The following is a 16,092-nucleotide window of genomic DNA, read 5'->3' as shown; positions in this document are numbered from 1 at the left end:
AGCCTTCAGAGCAGGTACATTTTCTTTTCTTTATTTATACATCTGTTTTTGTTTATTTTGTGTTCCCCCACCCCACCACTTAGCATTACAAGTGTCTGCTACTGAGAGTGGTGTGAGATAGTGTAGAGCCCTTGCGAGCTACGGTCCGACTCTCCTTCAAGTCTGACTCTTCTGACCTGGAAAGTCTGGCGACGTAACACCCCCCAAAAAGATTAGAAAGGTACGTACCTAGACAGGCAGCACATAGGTATCACTCTCCTCCAAGAGACACACATAGCGAACCTGGACAGACCCTGCTTTGCAGCGAAATGGTGTACCCACAAGGCACTTGCGATCTACTCCTGTTGGTCAGACGTGGCTTCCTGTTGCAGCTACTCCATGAGCTCAATGACCTCCAAGGTAGATATAGCTTGCTTTAAGCCATATTATGTGAATGGCACATAATGTTTCTTAGTACATATGGCAAAATAACTGTGAGAGGGCTGGCTAAACTGTGCTTTGGTAACCCCCCTCAACCATATTGTAGGTTGACGACTTTAAATTGGGTCTTTGCAAAAAAGTTGACTGTTCAAACCCCAATCATTGCATACACACACATCACAAATCCGTAACTGTGTTGACCACCATCATAGCTAATGGAGGAGTAATTGATATATGGCGCATAAGACATCAAGACACTAGGGAAGGAATACACATATCTACAGCACATAAATCTTGGGCACAATGGACTACTGGCTGGGCACGAGTGAGGTATGTCTAGGGTGAAACAGGTGGAACACCTTCCCCGTACGCTGTCGGATTATGCCCCAGTTAGACTTTTTCTGGATTTACCAAACCTGGTACATCGGGCATTCACCTGGTGCGTATGCCTGATGGGACTACTGGACAATGCCTTTAAAGAGGAAATCATTGTGAACTACCGCTCCATCCTATATGCCTCGCGTATGCATAACCCCAGCTGCGAATATCTGACCTTGTTCGGTCACATTACCTAGGCAATGCTCAGAGACCCAAGAAGACAATTCTTATGATGCACCCCTAACCTTGGACAAGATCACTGCTGTGATCTCAGACCTCCCAAACTGCAAGGCTGCTGGCAGTGATGGATTCCCAGTGGAATTCTATATAGTTTACCCACCAATCCTCACTGACAGACTTTTGAGAGTTTACAAAGAGGCACAAGAGAAGGGTATCCTTCTCCCTTCCATCCACCACATATATAACATTATTAAAGCCCAGAAAACCTGCCGAAAAATGTGATTCCTACCGTCGCTTGCCTGTAACAAATGTAGATGCTTAGATTTTAGCTAAGTCTTGGCAAATAAACCGATGCTCCTGCTTCTGAACCTTGTCCATTCCAGGCAAGGTTTATCCCTAGCAGGTCCACCACTCATAGCCTGAATACTCTATTCCCCGTTATGATTCATCTAACCCCGCAACTAAAGACTGTGGACCTCTTTCAGAATGCCACAAAGGTGTTTGATTCCCTGGAGTGGCCCTTCCTGCTTGCTGTTCTTGAGAGAATGGGCTTTCCACACAAGTACATCCTATGGATAAAGTTACTATATACACCGCAATAACTAGAGTGTAGTTGAACGGCCTCATCTCTAATCCCATAACACTGAGCACGGGCACACGACTTGACTGCCTCTCTCCCCACTACTCTATGTCATTGCCTCTGAACCCCTGGCATGTCTGGTGAGATAACTGCATGCACGACAATACCTAAAGTTCACCCCTATAAGATTCCCATAGCATTATATGCAGACAATATCACCCAACCCACAATCTAAGCCCAGTTATCAAGGAGTTCACGATTTTTTACGCTCTCTCTGATACTGCTATAAACTGGAAGAAAATAATGATCCTTCTGCTGGAATTTCTTATTTCTTGGTGCATGACGACAGTGAAATATCTAGGTGTCTGGGTCAGTTTATACACAAATGCAACCATAGCTGAATTCTACAGGGCAGTTATGTCTAAAAAAGAAGACCAGGTTGAGGGATGGCGATCCCTACCACTCTCTCTGATGGGGCGACTGTCACTAATGAAAAGGGCCATTCTGCCTCAACTATTGTACCTCTTCTATAATATCCCCATTCACCTGAACAAACAACTCTTTAAAATATTATGCCCCTGTAAGAATTGTGGTGTATTATATGGTGTGGTTTTGTGATCTCACTGTACAATACACTCATTAAACCATCTTGGGTCCAGTGAGGCTCATTTTTATGGTTTAAATCTTTTATTAATTTTCAAACAGGAGAAGGAACAAGATCCCCAGCTCCCTAGGGACAATGTAATAAAGACAACAAATGTCGCAAATAATAGCATTACCAAAGTAATATGAGCAGAGCGGGTCTGCGGGAGGAAACAATAAGAGAGGGCGGGAAAAAACAGAACAAACAATTAAGAACCAACATTACATTATTTATAAAAGCTCTAACTCAACTCTGGGTAGCTGTGGTTTCAAACAGCAAGGCTCAAACAAAGGAACTAGTGGAAAGCATCTAGATGCACCAAACAACAGAATAAGAAAGTCACACAACACAAAGGAATTCCAAAACCAATTTTAAAAATTGGTTATATTTTTATGAATTTTTAGACATAAGGATAAGAAAATTTCACCAGAGGCTTATGGAGATATACATTTTTTAGTAAAATGTAAATCTCTGTTTTTCAGCCCAAAACACAAACAAGCACTGGTAAATGTAAAGCTTGAAAACTTTCAAAACCTTTTAAAGAGTATATGATTTCCTGCTTCGGGGAGGTAACAGCTCACTCTGTGGAAGCCTCTATTGTTCCTGTGCTGAAGGTCCTTCATACTCCATCCCTGGAGGGTAGAAGGCTGTCTGGTGGCTAGCATCTGAAAATGGCCTTTGGAATTAGTGGGGCAACAGAGTGGCAATATCTTAAAAGTTGCCTTTCCTTAAAAGTTCACATGTGCATACATATGGCTGAATGCATCCCTGTATGAGGCACTCCTTAAGGTTCAAAAAGACTCCACTGAAGGTTGGTTTGTGTGTTCAGAGTTTATATATGGTAAACAATTTCATTCATTGTATTCAATATTTCAATTCACTCGATATAATGATTGACATCTCATTCATCATAGAATTGCTTTCAACTCCAATGCATTTCGGGCCGAGGTGCCCTTTATCAAGGAGTACTCTGGGGAACAAAGAAGATATAATGAATAGTGTGAAAAGATGAAGATGTACAATGGTGTTATCAAAACCTCATGTGCAGGTGATGAATTACATGTCATGCGTTGCCGTGCAATGTTAGTCTTCACTTGTGCTCAACTATCGAACCAATAATTTAAGGTCCCATGTACATTGTATCCAGGGCTCTTCAAAATCATAAAAAACGTGTGTAAATACAGCGAAAAAAAGAAAAAAAACGTGCGTAATTAAATAAGCGTGTTCCAACGCCAAGGAACCCGCGGAGTGCAGTAAAGTTAAGGAAGTGACTGACACGGGTGCCGCTAAACCGTATAATAGATGCATGCAAACAAGATTTGCCAAAAAGGCACTTACAATCATTCAGTCGGTGTGTAGTCAACGCTACAAAAAAAGGTGACAAAATATTAGATTCCCTGTTAACATGGCTACAGCCTCAGGTAGCGTCTCCCGAAACGAAATGTTAGGCATGACTTACATTGGCGGGTGAATGAAGTTAACGCCGTGCGGAGTCCAAGGAACTCGATTCCGGTCCTTCGACCAAAAAACGCGGAAGTGCAATATAAACGATTAAGGTGGGCGGGTTAGTACCGTGACTAAGGAAGACATAAAAATAAACGATGGACTCGCGTGCGTGGCCATCTTGGAAGGGTGAACAAAGTAAAGAGTGATAAATGATTTAAAAAGTGACAGAAACATGTTTGGTACACATATACAACAAAGGACATGAATGCGCAAAGGATGCAGGAACTAATACATGGATATAGGAGCGCAAATAATAGTACATAAGGTATAATGTATCTTCAAATGCACACTACATGAAGCGCGAGCTACAGCAAAGTACTAGTGTCAGTCAGCCACAAACATGGTTCAGAAAGAAGACATAGTCACAAATAACAACTAAATTCTGTTCTGTCATTTAACCCGAAGGCTTTCATGCTTTGTAAACGGTAAATCCATGTCATTTCCCTTTGCAGCAAATATTTACGATTGTCTCTGCCTTCCACTTTGTTGATGAGTTCCAAAACCATAAATTTGAATTGAGCAACAGTATGTCTTAGTTCATTAAAATGGACTGCTACGGCAGAGTTTTCATTTTTGGTTCTTATGCTTGATTTGTGCTCATTTATCCGCACCTTGATTTTTCTCTCAGTCTTTCCCACATAGATTTTACCACATGGACATTTCAAGGAATAAATCAAATTTGTGGAATCGCAGGTTGCATTCACGTGAAGTTTAATGTTATTACCTTTCATGGGATGAGTAATTGAATTGCCTTTAATGATATTATTGCAATTGTTGCAATTCATGCATGGGCGTGTTCCTTTGCAATTTGTAATTGTAACACGAGGTTTTTCCAATATTTCTTTGATATTGTGACTTCTTGTGTAGGCGAATATAGGTGGTTTTTTGAACATGTCTTTGAAGTCAGGCTCCATTTCTAAAATCGACCAATGTTTTAGGATGATTTTCTTGTAAGCAGGACTCATGGTTGAGAATTTAGACACCAGAACCATTCTATCATCTGGTTGTTTCGTAGTTTTCATTAAAGCTTCTGATCTACTGGTAGATAAGGCTTTTGTTTTAGCATTCTCTAGTGTAGGTTTAGGGTAACCTCTTTCTATAAATCTTTCACTCATTTCATTCATGCGTAATTCGGCAAGTTGGTCGTCAGAAGTTATTCATCTGACTCGCAGCATTTGTGAAAATGGTAAATGCTCTTTGAGTGCTCCCTGATGGAAGCGAGTCCATCGTTTATTTTTATGTCTTTCTTAGTCACGGTACTAACCCGCCCACCTTAATCGTTTATATTGCACTTCCGCGTTTTTTGGTCGAAGGACCGGAACCGAGTTCCTTGGACTCCGCACGGCGTTAACTTCATTCACCCGCCAATGTAAGTCATGCCTAACATTTCGTTTCGGGAGATGCTACCTGAAGCTGTAGCCATGTTAACAGGGAATCTAATATTTTGTCACCTTTTTTCGTAGCGTTGACTACACACCGACTGAATGATTGTAAGTGCCTTTTTGGCAAATCTTGTTTGCATGCATCTATTATACGGTTTAGAGGCACCCGTGTCAGTCACTTCCTTAACTTTACTGCACTCCGCGGGTTCCTTGGCGTTGGAACACGCGTATTTAATTACGCTAGTTTTTTTCCTTTTTTTCCACTGTATTTACACACGTTTTTTGCGATTTTGAAGAGCCCTGGATACAATGTACATGGGACCTTAAATTATTGGTTCGATAGTTGAGCACAAGTGAAGACTAACATTGCACGGCAACGCATGACATGTAATTCATCACCTGCACATGAGATTTGATAACACCACTGTACATCTTCATCTTTTCACACTATTCATTATATCTTCTTTGTTCCCCAGAGTACTCCTTGATAAAGGGCACCTCGGCCCGAAATGCATTGGAGTTGAAAGCAATTCTATGATGAATGAGATGTCAATCATTATATCGAGTGAATTGAAATATTGAATACAATGAATGAAATTGTTTACCATATATAAACTCTGAACACACAAACCAACCTTCAGTGGAGTCTTTTTGAACCTTAAGGAGTGCCTCATACAGGGATGCATTCAGCCATATGTATGCACATGTAAACTATATTTGTTAGCGTTTGGATGGACACGCTACCTGTGAGAGCAACCTACCTTACCAAACTCGCAATCAAACAATCATTTGAACCTTTGTGCTGTGCATCTTCGCCTCTCTTGCTTTCCTTAAAAGTGACATTAAATCTGACTTGGGCATCAAGTCAGGTTTGATGCCATGATTAATTTGATACCTTGAAGTAACAACTATAGTAGTCCATTCAGAAGTTACCAGGACTGAGATATTAGTCTGTCACTCTGTGTTTGCCAATGGGGCTACTAGCCTCTCTACAGTTAAAATGACAATATAGGGGTTTGCCGTTAAGAAACATGAAAAAGCATGTCTTACTTTATAATGTACAGCACTCTCACTAGGGCTTGTTAGGCCTCCCTTAGGGGTGACATTTATATCATTATGGGTGGTTTGGGCTTTGCCATAGGTTTAAATGGTGAAGCCGAATGAGCAGTTTTAAAACTCCTCTTCCAGTCTACAGTGGCACGCTGGGAGCCATGTTGTCCTTCATCATACTCATTGTGGGAAAATCAATGCTGCAGCCCTGGTTGGACACTTTAATTTACATGCCCTGGGTACCCCTGGTACCACAGACTAGGGACTAGGGACGTATAAGTAATTTAATTTATGTCAATTTATGTCAATATGTCCATTTCAACATATACTCTGTAAAGGGTTAGAACACTGGGACTGAGGTCTGGTTACAGGGCTTCAGCGTTCACTCAGATTTGAGCATCAGTCCAAATCTTTGTGGGTGGTCATGCAAAAAGAAGCATTTCCTTACAGGTCCCATAAAATATCATTGGCATGGGCAGGTAAGCAGTCAAGGAATAAACGGGAGGTACTACCCTCCGCACACGGTGGCGACAGATTTTGAGCTCTACTACGCGTGTGCCCAGGCTCAATATGCCCACTATTGGAGGCACCCCTCACCCCATATGGGACATGCAGTGGTTGGACACAAGGCTGCACAGCTCCAGCATCTGGCACTAATGACTGACCAGCAGCCAGTGTGCGGATGCCAGGATTAGCTTCCTAATAGCCTTCACCTACCTACACTGCACCCCAACACAACTGACCCATTTCCTCAGGCACCCCCAAACGTGCAGTGCACTGGACGGTTGCTCACAAGCTCCTCCATCAAGCACCTAGTGACTGTCCTATATGGTACAGTGCAAGCTTAGGCCCCTGAGATTGCTTGTCCAGCTAAGCTCGGTTGGGAGGAAGACATTGGAGGCCCTGTCACTGATAAGGATGGAGATACAGCTGCAAACAAACTGGCAAGCTATCACCCAATGGCAGGTTATGCGAAATACATTTCATACCTCTATCGCTCACATCATTTTTCTGGAACCCTCCCAAACTTGGCTTTCCTGGGTTACACTGGAGACGTTCCTAGTAGTGCACAAGGATTTGTTACTATAGCATTGCTATTAGCTAAGAGGAGGTTGGTATGCACCTGGGGCTACGTTAAACCCTCCTCCACCAGGCAGTGACTGCTAGATATGGGAACTGTCAGGTCCAGCTAGAACATCCTATTCTCCATTACCACATGCTTGCAGACCAATGACCTATGGGCCCCCTACTACACTTACTTGCTGGACGCTGGGGGATTAAGGTTGCCTTATGGGGAGGAGGGCACAAATGGGACACAAACAGAATAGAGCCAGACCACTGTGGCATGAATGCCATGCAGGGGTATAAAACCGCCCCACTGGGCTTTAAATGGGATTTAACTTACAAGCACTCATGCTACTGTGTTGAAAGAATTCATTGCGACTCAAAAGAATCATTGTAACCTGCATGTGCCATTTTAGTGCATATTATGCAATGTTATGTTGCCTGTTGTGTGCTGACTGACCCTTAAATTAAAAAAATGCAGTGGCAAAATGTTTACCCATGCAGTCTCATCACATAATTGTTGATTTTTTTATCAATTCGATATTCCTGCAGAGTCTAGTTTTTTAAAGTTACCTTTCGATATTTGGTCGATATTCTGTCCATGATATTCTTGTACCACAATATTCTGGGAGTCGATATTCTGGGAGTCGATAGTCAGTCGTACCATCACGAGGCAGAGGACACATTGTAAGTGTGGTGGAAAAGAGAGACTATTTCCTGCCTGGATATCATCACCGCAGGCTCATCCATGTCTCGAGCCTTCATTCTTCTTTCAGTGTACTTTTGCACAATAGCTTCATTCTTTCAATGAGGATGATTTGGTCTGTGATTACCACAGGTTCTCACTCTTGTGAATCCCTCCAAGGGCAGGATGGAGGCACAAGGGGGATCTGGTGCACCTGACAATCCTTGTCTATCAAAAGTAGCATCTCAGCACACAAGTGACATGAGGTGTCCAAACTAAGGGTGTGCTTTAAGGGGGACACCGGGTGAATGATGTCACAATCGTTTTTTCAACCCAATAAAACGTTATCAAACAAAGACACAGTGGCGGCTCGCACAGGTAAAAGTGGTGAGGTAAGGCAAGGCAGGGGCGGGAAGGGGTGGAGGAATTTGCCAGACGACAGGATAAGTAATATTAAAAAAATAAATTAATAAAATCCCTTACTTAGAGCTCGCCGCATGGCTGACGCGGCGATATGGCGAGCGCAAAGTAAGTGGTTTTATTTATTTAATATTACTTCTCCCGTCGACCGCTGTCTGTATAACTCCACCACCCCCATCCTGCACGCCTCACCACCCCATAGCACTTACCTGTGCGAGCCGCTACTGCAAAGACATTCCAAAACCCTTATTATTGGTGATCGTTGATGATGTCATTGGGGACAATGACCCGTTTTTTTCTGCTACTTTATTTTTATGTTCGAATTTATTGTAGAAATATTGTAATAAGAACTGAGTGGCCAGCGAACACAGTTCTGCATCCTGGTACTTGCAGATTTGATCCACCATTTTAAATGCATGACTAGAAGTACTAGAATGCAAAGTGATGTGAACTAAAATCCTGTGGCCTTGGAAGAAAAATACACACCCTTCGCTAAGGTCAGTATTTGCGGTATTTTCTGCAATTAATAACTTTGGGTGTATTTGAAGCGATTTCATCTGGTGCATGCTTCAAAAAATGAACAATAACGTGCTTTGTTTTGGGGTTATTCAGTTTGAGTCATGCATTAATATTAAAGAACCTGCACACTCAATACATCTCTAGAGTAAGGCAGAAAATAGAGACCAATCAGGAGGTGGTTTACGTGCTGTACTCAACTCATACTCCTGGGTAGATTTTGTGATGGGGCCAAGATAGTTCATGGGACCATTAATGGAACCAGCTCTTAAGTTTGCGGTTACATACATCACCACACCTTATGGGGTGCTTACCTCTTCTCCGCGATGCCGGTGGGTAACAGAAAACTATGTGTGCCCTTAAAAAAAAGGACTTGGTTGATGGGGTTGCACACTGACTTGAAAATATGGCCTGGTTCTCCCCAAATGCATGATGGTACATGTAGTCACAAACAATCTTTATTTACTGTAGACAAGTAGTAGCTTGTAGCCCATTAATTCTTAATCCTTGATACGTGTTTCAAATTTCCATATTCATCAGAAGGTTTGGTCCTGGTAGGGTGACATGTCTTGCTGATGTTTGATATGGGTGGATATCACGCCCACTTTGTCAAGGTTTGCATGTCTGGGCAGCAGAGTTTTGGTCCTCTTGAGCTGGCTCAGTAAACGTGAGCGACTGGATGTGCCCGCTCCAGCTAGGCGTGCAAAAAGGGTTTAGGGGCTATCAGGAATTGATAAAAATCTTGTGATTAACATGCAACAGGTTGAGATCTGTGGCGCTGGAGACATAAGGGCAGTGGTAATTTTGAGCCGATGGTTGCAGGTGTGACCCACCGGTACTCATTTTTAGGGACCAGCATTCCTTTTTTTCTCAACAGATTTTGATCCAGAGCAAGAGAGAGAAAAACACAAAGGGAGGAAAGAAGGAGGGAGAGAAAGATGTATAGACAGTAACAAAGGGAAAATGTAGGATTGAAAAAGATCCTGCAAGAGTGAAATGAACGGGCAGGGAGTTTCTGGTAGTGCATAAAGATGGCATAAGGTGAAATGAAGACTACACAGCCTTGGTATTCTGCACCACGACCTTTGATAGCAACAGCTGTGGTCTTGAGAGCACAACTTTAGGCCCAGGCAAGTATTCTTTTACAAATTAAGCACTGCCTATGGGTGCTTGTTATCCAGAGTGGTGCTATTTTTTCCCTTATTAAGTAAATTTGGGACCACCACTAGTTCATGGCCAAGAGCTACAGCATTACCTCACCTCGTGGAAGCACCAGAATAGATCATTGTATAGCAATATTTATGAATCAACATTACTCATTAACTAAGACAGACAGTCTTGTTCATCTTCACAGTGGTTTAGAATGGGTGACCGGATACCGCCATACCCTGGCCGGTGTGAAAAAAAAATCAGATAAATGTGTTCCTCAGCCGCAGAGCCTTGTCTATGCTGGTGGGTGAGCAAACCATGTGGTTCTTCCCAGGGCTCTCTGATGTCCTTTCTCTGCAGGTAGACGGGGGGCTGCGTTTTGCAACAAAGGCTGTTCTTATCCAGGGTGGTGTATTACAGGTCCGCGCAAGGGCTAAAATGTCAATTTGTCGTTTGTTGATTGTGTCTATACTATGTGGGACATTGTTTACTTGGCTCAGCTTTGAGACATTGTCGTGTGGGTTCTCTGAAATCGATTCTATAACAATTTGGTTGACTGAATTTAATAAAGGTCTTAACTTAGAATTGTCTTTCTGTTTTCTGATTTATTCAAGCAAGTTACACTTTCTTGCAGAGATTGTATCATCTTTATAAATGAGTTCTTTGTGAACCCTGTTTTTTGCTGATTATTTGTATTCTTGGGGGACTCCCCACCTGCCCAAGTTCACAGGAGTAAAGCCATTTTACGAGAGCCTTCCTCGGGGACCTGAACTTCTACCTCGAGAACAACAATGACCGCAAGTCCGCCACCCTGATCGACAACCTCGCCAACCTCGGACTCAGACAACTCATCACCACACCCACCCACTCCGCCGGCCACATGCTTGACCCCATCTTCTCTGCAAGCTCCCACGTCTCCTTCAACCACACCACCGAACTCCACTGGACCGACCATCGCTGCATCAACTTCACCTTCCGGAAACCTACCACGCACCACCGCACCCAACAGATCTCTTGCCGCTATTGCACCAAAGTCACCGAAGACCAGTTAACCAAAACCCTCACCGGGAGCCCACCCGCCGACCCCACCCACCCTGACTCCGCTGCCTGCAACCTCAGACAATGGATAGACGACTGCGCCAACACCCTCGCCCCGATCAAGAAACCCTCCGAAAGACACACCAGCAAGAAAGCCAGCTGGTTCACTCAAGACCTCCAGGCCTCCAAGCAAACCTGCCTCAAGCTAAACAAGAAATGGCACCGTGAACAGACACCGGACAGCTACGCAGCCCATAAGAATGCCTCCCGCAGACACCATCATCTCATCAGATCCGCCAAAAGGGCCTCCTTCAAAGATCGCCTAGACAACAATACACACAACAGCATAGAGTTCTTCAACATCACCACCTTCTTCCATCGCAAGATTGCAGACATCCACGACAGCTTGAATGCCATGACCATCGCGACAACCACTGAGAACTCCGTTCCCACGGCCACCATCAGCACCGACCCCCTGCTCTCCTGGACCAACATAAACAACGAGGACACCATCAAAATCATGAACACCATCCACTCCGGATCTCCATCAGACCCATGCCCACACCACATCTTCAACAAAGGCAGCACCACCATCGCACCCCAGCTCTGGAAAGCCATCAACATCTCCTTTGAGACAGCAACCTAACCCAAGAGCTGGAAGCATGCCGAGATCAACGCCTTACTCAAAAAACCCAAGGATGACCACAAGGACCTCAAGAACTTCCGGCCCATCTCCCTGATCCCGTTCCCGGCAAAGGTCGTTGAGAAGACTTTCAACAGACAACTCACCCGCTACCTCGAGGAGAACAGCATCCTGGACCCGTCCCAGTCCGGATTCCGCAGCAACCACAGCACCAAAACTGCCCTCATCACCGATGACATCAGGACCCTGCTGGACAACAGAGAAACCTCATCCCCCTGGACCTGTCAGCCGCCTTCGACACTGTCTGCCACCGCACCCTACGCACATGCCGCCATGACGCTGGAATCCAAGACAAGGCTCCGGACTGGACCACCTCCTTCCTCTCTGGCAGAACCCATAGTGTCCGCCTCCCCCCTTCCCGCTCCAAAGCCACCGAGATCATCTGCGGCTTGCCCCAGGCTCATCCCTCAGCCCGACTTTTTTCAACATCTATATGGCACCGCTTGCCCACGTCGCCCGACTGCACGACCTTAACATCATCTCTTATGCCGACGACACCCCGCTGATCCTCCCCCACACTGCCAAAACCAACCTCCACGAAGAAATGAAAGCTGTCGCCGAGTGGATGAAGAACAGCCGACTGAAGCTAAACTCGGACAAGACGGAAGTCCTCATCCTCGGCTGTACCCCCTCAGCCTGGGACGACTCCTGATGGCCGACCGCCCTGGGAGCAGCATCAGCACCCACCAACCACACACGCAACCTGGGGTTCATCCTCGACTCTACTCGCTCTATGCCAAAGCAGGTCAACGCCGCCTCGTCATCCTGCTTCAACACCCTCCGCATGCTCCGCAAGATCTACAGGTGGATCTCCACCGACACAAGAAGAACGGTCACCCAGGTCCTCGTCAGCAGCAGGTTAGACTACAGAAATGCCCTCTACGCAGGAGCCTCAGCCAAACTCCTGAAACGACTTCAACGCATCCAAAATACCTCAGCATGCCTGATCCCCGATATCCCTCGCTGCAGCCACATCACACCCCACTTGAGAGACCTTCACTGGCTTTCCGTCAACAAAAGGATAACTTCAAGATCCTCACCCATGCACACAAGGCAGTCTACAACACCGGACCCGCATACCTCAACAGTCGACTCAGCTTCTACACTCCCAATCGCCAGCTCCGCTCTGCCGACCTCGCCCTCGCACAGTCCCCCGCATCCGAAGAGTGACCACCGGCAGCAGATCATTCTCCCACCTCGCCACCAAGACATGGAACACCCTCCCCATCCTTCTACGGCAGACCCAGGACCTGCTTACCTTCAGAAGACTCCTCAAGACCTGGCTATTCGAGCAGTAGCAGCCTCCAACACCCCCCCCACACTCCCCCCCACACACACACAGCGCCTTGAGACCCTCATGGGTAAGTAGTGCGCTTTAAAAATGCTCTGATTGATTGATTGATTGGCGCTCGAATACTATGGAGGAGCTGGAATGCATATTATGAGTGGAACCTTTCAGGGTGAGAAGGCGCCCGTCAGCACTGGGGGCCGTAGAAGTATCTTAAAAATGCACCTAGACTCCCAAGAGAGGATTTGTCATCCTACAGACTTAAAGATATGAGGCGACTCCATGCTTTGGGGCAGCAAAGCTATCTGCCCGCCCCTCAACTTCCTGTTTACATGCTTCCTGTTTCTGGTGTCACTGTCAGGTCAAAGGCCAGGAGTTTCCAACTTCTCCTAAACCCTTGTCCTTTCCATGCCTCTTCCCAACACCTCTCCCTCTGGGTTTCTGGTTTGTTTCCCGATTGTAAACCTTACCCCCTCCGGGGCCGAAAGGTCAGCTAATCCCAGGGCACTGTAATATCTGCCAGCTTGCTTATTCCACACACAAAGGGCGCTTGAAAAGGCCTCCCCGGCACCGTGCTTGTGCATCAGCACATCAGCTGGGCCCGCCGGGAGCCAGGGGCTGCGAGAGGTTTCCACGGGGCGCTGCCGCATTGCAACCTTTGTCACCCGGAGGACAATGGCGGGGAGAAGGGAGGGCGGGGACCACGCTATAAAAGCCTCGAGGCGCCCCGAGCTCGGCCATTCTCTCGCGCCCTGAAACGGATGCAGAACCCAAAGGAATATTGACAGCTGTCAGTCACCTCTCGCGTGCTCCATCCCCTCACCATGGACTGTTGAACGCTGTAGGTAAGTGGCCCCGCTGGTACTGTTTTTTAACACCTGTGACTGAACTACAAACGAAAAAGAGAGACATTCTTAAAACTATCATGGCCTTCAGGATTAAACAAAATTAGATCAAATGGTAAATGAAAAGGCCAGGTGCAATAGATGATGCATCTGTAGAACGTTTGACTGTTCTGACAGTGCTGGCCAGTCTTCTTGCTTAGAAACAGGGCACTGACTGGCAATGAAGGCCTGCTTATCACTTCCAATGATGTATTAATTAATTCTCGACCGAGCAAACGCAATGTAACAATTTCTACTGTTTCTTAATATTTCTAATGCACTTATGATTTCCACCACAATGCCTGTCCTCAGATATATTACTGTATACTTGTATTTTTTTTATAATTATTCAATAACAAGTACATTTCTTGATATTGGCTGAGGGTACTTTATTACTTATCTGTGTGATTCCTTGAATGGACCGCCCAAAGTTATAATTGGTATTTTTCTTGTAAATGGGTACCTGAACCATTGGTGCGTTTATATTGTTTATTACCCCAGGTTTGGGTTACAGGGCTGCCCCTGTTTTTGCAACCATCATTTCTGTAAACAGGCCTGTAAATCTTGTCCTTATCTTGTTTGCTATGAATTCAAAGACCAAGGTCACATGTCAGGCTCTGTCTTCTGAGGGAGCTTGGTGTTTACTTTGTTTCTCTGACTTCTGAGTGAGAAGATTTATGTGACAATCCTGCTGGACACATTTGGGATAGAAGAGTTTTATTTTCTAGCACACAACATTTAGATGAACTGAGCAAGTATTTCAGAATATGTCAGGACACAAATGAAGCACATTATTTGTTAATTCTGAAGTTAGCTGGAAACAAAAACTTTGAAATGATCAAAACAAATCATTACACTAGGTGATTACATTCTCACACATTATTGTTTGTGCGCTGTGTAGGTTTACTAGTAGAACTGTATGTCTGTGCAAATGTGTAATGGTCATTTCAATTGGAAATATGTTGTCTGTAATGACAGGGTGCTACCACACCATGCATACTCAACTCTACGCCACACCACTCTACCCTGCATCACTTTATGTCTTTGCACTCTATTCTGCACCTCTCCACTTTACACCACTCCACACCACTACCCTGTGCCACTGCACTGTACTCCATGCTGCACCACTCCACCCTACGCCACTGCACTCTACGCCATTTCATTCTACACCTCTGTAATCTGCAGAACCCTACTCTATGCCAATGCACTCTGTGCCACTCTACTCTACACCACTGCAATGTACACCACTCCAGTCTAGGCCACCCCAATCTACTCTGCACAGTTCCACTTTACGTCACTCTACAACACTGCACTTTACGCCATAGCAGTCTATGCCAATAGACTCTATGCCAATGCACTCTATGCCACTCTACTCTACACCACTGCAATGTACAACACTCCAGTCTAGGCCACCCCAATCTACTTTACACAGTTCCACTTTACGTCACTCTACAACACTGCACTTTACGCCATGGCAGTCTATGCCAATAGACTCTATGCCAATGCACTTTGCTCTGTAACACTCAACACTATGCACCTGCACTCTACGCCAGTCCGCTGTACACCACTCTAATCTACTCTGCACCACTGCACTCGATGCCACTGCATTCTACACCACTTGACTCTACGTCACTCTACTCTCCGCCACTGCACTCTACCCTGCACCACTCCACTCTACGCCACTTCACTCTATTCTGAAACAGTCTACTCTATGCCACTGCACTGTACACCACTCTACTCCACTCTTCACCTCTCCAATCTATGCCACTGCACTCCATGCCACTCTGCTCTAAAGCACTACACTCTTCACAATACACTCTTCACAACTGATCTCTACATCACAGCACTCTATGCCACTGTACTCTACTCAGTCTCACTGTATTCTACACCACTGCTACTTTATGCTACTCTACAACACTACTCTGCAACACTGCACTCTCTGCCACTCCACTCTGTATACCTCCACTGTACGCCACTCCATTCGGCTCCACTCTATCCACTGCACTCTCTGCCACTCTACACCACTGCATTCTACACCACAGTATTCTACTCCATTTCACTCTATAACACTCTACTCTGCACCACTCCTCTCTGAACCACTGCACTTTACTATGCACCACTGTAATCTAAGCCACTGCATTCTGCAGCGCTGCATTGTATGCCACTGAATTCTATGCTGCACCACTCTATGCTACTGTTCTCGAC

Source organism: Lissotriton helveticus, chromosome 12, assembly GCF_964261635.1.
Source record: "Lissotriton helveticus chromosome 12, aLisHel1.1, whole genome shotgun sequence".
NCBI classification, from domain to species: Eukaryota; Metazoa; Chordata; class Amphibia; order Caudata; family Salamandridae; genus Lissotriton; species Lissotriton helveticus.
This window is presented reverse-complemented; position numbering follows the sequence as displayed.